This window comes from Rhineura floridana, chromosome 1, assembly GCF_030035675.1.
Source record: "Rhineura floridana isolate rRhiFlo1 chromosome 1, rRhiFlo1.hap2, whole genome shotgun sequence".
Lineage (NCBI taxonomy): Eukaryota > Metazoa > Chordata > Lepidosauria > Squamata > Rhineuridae > Rhineura > Rhineura floridana.
In genome coordinates this window covers 310,977,692-310,984,717 of record NC_084480.1, presented here as the reverse complement: position 1 = coordinate 310,984,717, position 7,026 = coordinate 310,977,692, and positions in this window count along the sequence as shown.

Below are 7,026 nucleotides of genomic sequence, written 5' to 3'. Positions count from 1 at the left end.
GGACATATGACATACTTTTAGGGATGGGTGAGAATTTCAATTCAGTTTGCATTTCAAGCCAAATTTATCAAATCTGCACTTTCCAAAACAACATAGGAACTGAAACACAGCCATCCTTTGAAATTTACACTTATCCAAATTTTGTGATACAGGTCACAAAAATGCATATGTTAGGGGAAGGTGTGCATAAAAATGAACATAGGAATGAAAGCAGCATGCAGAAACACATTATATGACGAGGAATGGCTTGCAGAAATGTGTACATTAGTTCAAACTGCCTACCAAAATGTGTTTATTACAAGGAATTCTTAATAAAATGCTGGAGAATTTTCATGAGGAAATTTTTTTTTGAAAAAAATTAATCAGAAATTCCTGCAGAAATGTGGATAACCGAATTTAAGATTGGAAAAATGGGAAGCTGAGAGAACCGAAATTGACTGATCTTCCCATCCTTACATACTATATGAGTGACTCATACCGTCACCTAACCTACTTCACAGGATTGTTGTGAGGATAAAATGGGAAGGGAGATCCATATACACCACCTTGAGCTCTTTGGAGGAAAGGTGGGATATAAATGTATGCAATAAATCAATATTTTACCTCAGGGGTGTGAAAGTATGTTGTCTCCCAGAAGTTATTGGACTTAATTCCCATCAGCCCAAGCCAGCACGGTCAATGGTCCTGTATCTACATGTCAGCAGCTGCTCACAGATAAACATTGTAAAAGAGATGAGGGTCCCAACTGCGTAGACACATATGCAGAGATCTATGCTAAATGTGTGGACAGAAGGGTGTGGAGCCGGTAGGAGAATATGAGACTGGGGGTAGGGTGGAGTGATGTAAGCACTGCATTCCTGTTGTTTCCAGGATTGTCCTACACACAAGTAACATGTTCAGATGGTTACTCAAAATAACTAAAACAACAAATTACAAAAGATACAGTTATGAGATAAATATAAGGTTGGACTCGATTTTGAATTGTACTGTAACAGAGCAAATATAAATAAAGGAAAAGTTTTGGAATATAGGATCACTTTCTCCCATATGTACCTACCTGGTTCTTGCTGTCATTATCAGAGATATATTGCAGGCAAATGGTGATGAGGCAGAGGGCCATTTCAGTGGTGGTACCCCATTTATGGAATGTCAGCACCCATATTATGGTCTTTTTGGCACCAGGTGAAGACTTCTTTATTCTCCCAGGAATTTTAATATAAACACAGACATACATGTTTGGTGTTTATTATTGCTTTTATGCTACTTTAAAATTGATTTTTGTGTGTGTTGATTTGTATAATTTGTATGTGTTGATTTGTAAAACTTGTGTTGATTTCTTTAATTTGTATAATTGTCAATGTGTCATTTTTTTTTACTGCATCTTGTATTCGGTATTTTAATAACGCTATAGACCTGCCAGAGGACTCAGTTAATAGTTGGCACATTGATGATGATGTTAATGATGATATAGTGCAGATAGTACATCATTTGCATTTATCAAGTTGCATCTCAACACCTAAACTCTTTTTTAAAATCTTTCCTTTCAGGTTTTTCCTTTCAGGAACTAGAGGGCGCCTCCTAATGAGGGGCACACCACCTTCTCTTTGAAGGCAGCAGGTACAACCTTTTCTTGCACAAAGACATTTATCAGCCCCTGGACCCACTCGCTCAATCCCCTTCAGCTTGATCCAATTAACCAAGATGGGCAAGGTTTGAAAGAGTCTGTTGTTGACTTCACACTGAAAAGAGTCTTGCCTGAAACTTTATGTCGCAACACTTTTGTCCTCAAAGTGTCTTGCAAATTTATCATAATGGGCTACCGAGTTCTGATGTTACCAGCTGTGAAACAATGCTCACTAGCCCCCTCACCACTCCGAAAAGCTTTGCTGGATGGCTACTCAAGGATGCAGTGGTGGTGGTGAAGTAAGCTTCCTTCACCACCCTCATATGGTAAACATAATCTACATTCAGCTGGCTTCACTAAATGACTAGCACGACTTGTGCTGTGACTGTCGCCCAGCTACCTTCATCTCCAGGGAGGATTCTGTGTTCCCCAGTGGCCATTTCTTAGTGAGATGAGAGCCTCAACATGAGCATCAGACATCCTTAACAGAAAATCCCACAGCGTATGCAGGAATCCTTAGGGTTCTAATCAGCCCCCCATCCTTACGAGTAGGTGGTGTTATGGTCAAGTCAAGTTTCACCAGGAAGTGGTTGATTCATGACAAAGGTGAAAGCTTTACAACTCCAACTACAGAATCACAACCAATACACTAAATGACAAAAACTCAGTGGTGTAGTCATCCAGGGTCTAAGGGGCACTTAGACCCCTTATGTCTTGGGGAGTAGGGTCCCAGCGGGGTCCCTATGCTTCCAGCATCCCATGAGCCAATCATTATGAAAGGGGAGTGTGTTAGCCACTGAGAAGAGTCTTATAACATGTTCCCTTGTCCTTTCCTATGGATTGGAACCAATCAGACTGAAAGAAGGTGAGTCAGCGAATGAGAAGACTCTCTTCAGTAGGTAACACTCTCTTCTTTCTTGCTGATTGGCTCCTACGGATGTCTGTTGTTGTGGGAGAAGCCATACACAAGGATCTCATTCTCAACCCACCAACAAAAAAGAGGTGGTGGGGTGTGTGACTAACATTGAAGGGAACCTGCACTCCTGAATTTGCCACTACACTATGGCAAACACTAGATCTAGAGTATGACCTATAACATAAGTTGGACCAGTGACTTGTCATGTTAGCCATGAAGTTCCAAGCTGATGGCTTGCCTTGATGTTTATTTATTTATTTATTTTATTTTATTTATATACCGCCCTAAGCCCAAGGGCTCTCTGGGCGGTGTACATAAAATAAAGCAATCAGGAATATATAAATACAATAATACAATAAAATCAAGCCAACAAAGGTAAACAAAAATAATCAAACAGTAGCAAAATACAACAATACATATAATAATACGCATTAAAATGCCTGGGAATATAAAAAGGTTTTCACCTGGCGCCGAAAAGATAGCAGCGTCGGTGCCAGGCGCACCTCATGTTGGACTCCCACAATACAATCACTTGGGATTCTTCAACACCACTTCTGATACCACCTCATTCAGCTCACTGTGAGAACAAGATGCTGGATTAAATGGACCACTCGCCTGATCCAGCAGGCTCTTATGTTCTTATGACTTGGAGGCTGTAAAGTAATGTGGAGTTAGGTCAATAGAATCCTCGTTCTGCCTCACCCAAATGAGGTGCATATCCTCAAATCAAGTGCCCAAGCACAGTTGCCTCCTGGTAAGAAAAACAGAAGTTTGATCAGTGACAGTGACACCACCACCTGCCTCTCCAACTTAAGCTGATGCAGCATGGAAATTATAAAGTGCTATTACTTTAAGGAATAAAGTGCAGGTAGAATATCCTAGAGTGTCATTTCATTTCATTTCATTGGCGATTGCTCGTGGCCAAGTAAGATTGTCTTCCAGGACAACGTCTTTAACAGTGGGTCTGTAAGTGACTGTGGAGGCTAATTCTGGATCCACACAACCTCCCACAGTGAGGACATAGGTTTCCAGATGGAAGATGGTCACAATGAGGATTTGCTTGATGTGCCTTCTGCTTAGCTCGTTTCTCCCTTTCGCCCTGTACTCGTGCTTCTTCAAAGTCCATAGCACCTTTGATAATGACCAACCTGCAATTGGGACGCTCATAGGCCAAGGCTTCCCAGTTCTCGATGCTTATGTTACATTTTTTAGATTAGCTTTGAGAACATCTTTAAACCTCTTTTGCTGTCCACCAATATTCCGTTTTCCATCCTTAAGTTGGGAGTAAAGTAGCTGCTTTGGAAGATGGTGATCAGGCATTCGAACAATATGGCTGGTGCAGCGAAGTGGTTGTTGGAGGATAATTATTTCAACACTGGTGGTCTTTGCTTCTTCCAATACACTAACATTAGTCTGCCTATCTTCCCAAGTAATTTGCAGAATTTTCCGGAGGCAGTGTTGGTGGAATCTTTCAAGAAGATGGGAGTGGCGCTTATAGATGGTCCATGTTTCACAGGTGTACAGTAAGGTCGGTAGTACAATGGCTTTGAAAATAAGCATTTTGGTCTCCCTGCAAATATCCCGATTCTCGAACACTCTATGCTTCATTCGGGAGAATGCGGCACTTGCATAGCTCAGACGATGCTGAATTTCAGCATCGATGTCAGCTTTTACAGAGAGATGGCTGCCAAGATAAGAAAAGTGATCGACATTCTCCAGCATCACACCATTAAGCTGGATTGATGGTGCTACAGAGGGATTGGTTCGCACTTGCTGATGAAGCACTTTGGTTTTTTTGATGTTAAGGGAGAGGCCAAGCTTTTCATATGCTTCTGCAAAGACATTTAGGATAGTTTGAAGATCTTCCTCTGAATGTGTGGAGACTACATTATCATCGGCATATTGAAGTTCTATGACAGAGGTTGTAATTACCTTACTTTTTGCTTTCAGTCTACTGAGATTAAAAAGCTTTCCATCTGTTCGATATGTGATTTCCACGCCAGTGGGAAGTTTCCTCTCAACAAGGTGTAGAATCATGGCAATGAAAGTAGCAAATAAGGTCGGAGCAATGACACATCCCTGTTTGATGCCTGATCCCACTTTGAATGGATCACTTTGAGAGTCATTGTTATTCAAAATTGTTGCAGTCATGTTGTCATGGAGGAGTCGCAAAATATTAACAAATTTATCAGGGCATCCAATTTTCAGAAGGATGGTCCAGGGAGCAGTTCGATGTACAGTATCAGAGGCCGTAGTCAAATCAATAAATGCCATATACAGAAGTCGGTTTTGCTCCCTGCATTTTTCTTGAAGCTGTCGTGCAGTGAAGATCATGTCCACTGTCCCCCTGGAAGGGCGGAAACCATTTTGGGATTCAGGGAGGATGTCTTCTGAGATACGTAGGAGGTGATTTAGAAGGCTCAAGTACATTGCAGAAGACACATAAAGTGCATGTAAAAATGGCAGGCCAACCCAAATTAACAAGTTATAAGGACTTAATCAAGTTATACATGCATAGATCATTCAAAACAGCTTTCTTCAGATACATCCATAGTAAAAGACAGAGAAAAGAAATGATGGTACAGTTATTCAATAAGGATGGCAATATGATAACAGATGACAAAGAAAAGGCAGAAGGGATCAATTCCTAATTTGGCTCAGTCTTCTCCCAAAAGAGATGGCCTCCATGATGACCATGGGGCTGTCTCAAGTTGTTACTGGCCTAACACATAGGGCAGGGCACACCCTCAACTTGGTTTTTGCTCCAGATGGAGGAAGGGGTGGTCTAGAGATGGGGGGTGGATGTCACCCCATTGTCATGGTCAGATCACTTCCTGGTGAAGTTTAGACTTATGGCTCCGATCCTTCCCTGCAGGGGTGGTGGACAGATCAAGATGGTCTGCCCACGGAGCCTAATGGAATCCACTGGATTCCTGAATGCCCTGGGGGAGTTCCCAGTAGATAGAGCAGGTAACCCTGTTGAAGCCCTCGTCACACTGTGGAACAGCGAGGCACGTCAAGCTCTTGACACGGTTGCCCCCGAGCACCCTCTCTGGCATTGTGGAGCCTGGCTTGCACCTTGGTACACCAGTGAGCTATGGGCAATGAAACAGGCTGGACGACGTCTAGACCACAAGTGGCAAAAGACATGCTGTGAGGCTGATCGGGCACAAGTAAGACATCATAACCATGCCTATTGTGTGGTGGTGAGGGTGGAGAAGAAGGCCCACTTTTCTGCCTCCATTGCATCCTCAAGTAGTCGTCCAGTGGAGCTTTTCCGTATTGTGAAGTGGCCAAGTTTGCTGACGACACTAAATTGTTCAGGGTTGTTAAAACAAAAAGGGATTGCGAAGAGCTCCAAAAAGACCTCTCCAAACTGAGTGAATGGGCGGAAAAATGGCAAATGCAATTCAATATAAACAAGTGTAAAATTATGCATATTGGAGCAAAAAATCTTAATTTCACATATACGCTCATGGGGTCTGAACTGGCGTTGACCAACCAGGAGAGAGACCTCGGGGTTGTAGTGGACAGCACGATGAAAATGTCGACCCAGTGTGTGGCAGCTGTGAAAAAGGCAAATTCCATGCTAGCAATAATTAGGAAAGGTATTGAAAATAAAAAAGCCGATATCATAATGCCGTTGTGTAAATCTATGGTGTGGCCGCATTTGGAATACTGTGTACAGTTCTGGTCGCCTCATCTCAAAAAGGATATTATAGAGTTGGAAAAGGTTCAGAAGAGGGCAACCAGAATGATCAAGGGGATGGAGCGACTCCCTTACGAGGAAAGGTTGCAGGATTTGGGGCTTTTTAGTTTAGAGAAAAGGCGGGTCAGAGGAGACATGATAGAAGTGTATAAAATTATGCATGGCATTGAGAAAGTGGATAGAGAAAAGTTCTTTTCCCTCTCTCATAATACTAGAACTCATGGACATTCAAAGAAGCTGAATGTTGGAAGATTCAGGACAGACAAAAGGAAGTACTTCTTTACTCAGCGCATAGTTAAACTATGGAATTTGCTCCCACAAGATGCAGTAATGGCCACCAGCTTGGATGGCTTTAAAAGAAGATTAGACAAATTCATGGAGGACAGGGCTATCAATGGCTACTAGCCATGATGGCTGTGCTCTGCCACCCTAGTCAGAGGCAGCATGCTTCTGAAAACCAGTTGCCGGAAGCCTCAGGAGGGGAGAGTGTTCTTGCACTCGGGTCCTGCTTGCGGGCTTCCCCCAGGCACCTGGTTGGCCACTGTGAGAACAGGATGCTGGACTAGATGGGCCACTGGCCTGATCCAGCAGGCTCTTCTTATGTTCTTATGTTCTTATGTCAGGGTTCTGTTGACATCAACTCCAGGAAAAGGAGTTTTAGACCCTTTGGAGGTCCACTGTGAATTGTTTGCAAGGCACTTTGAGGGTAAAGTTGCTTGCCTCCATAGCAGTCTTGATGCCCCATCCATATCTACTGAAGTCCCCAATGAGGTGTCC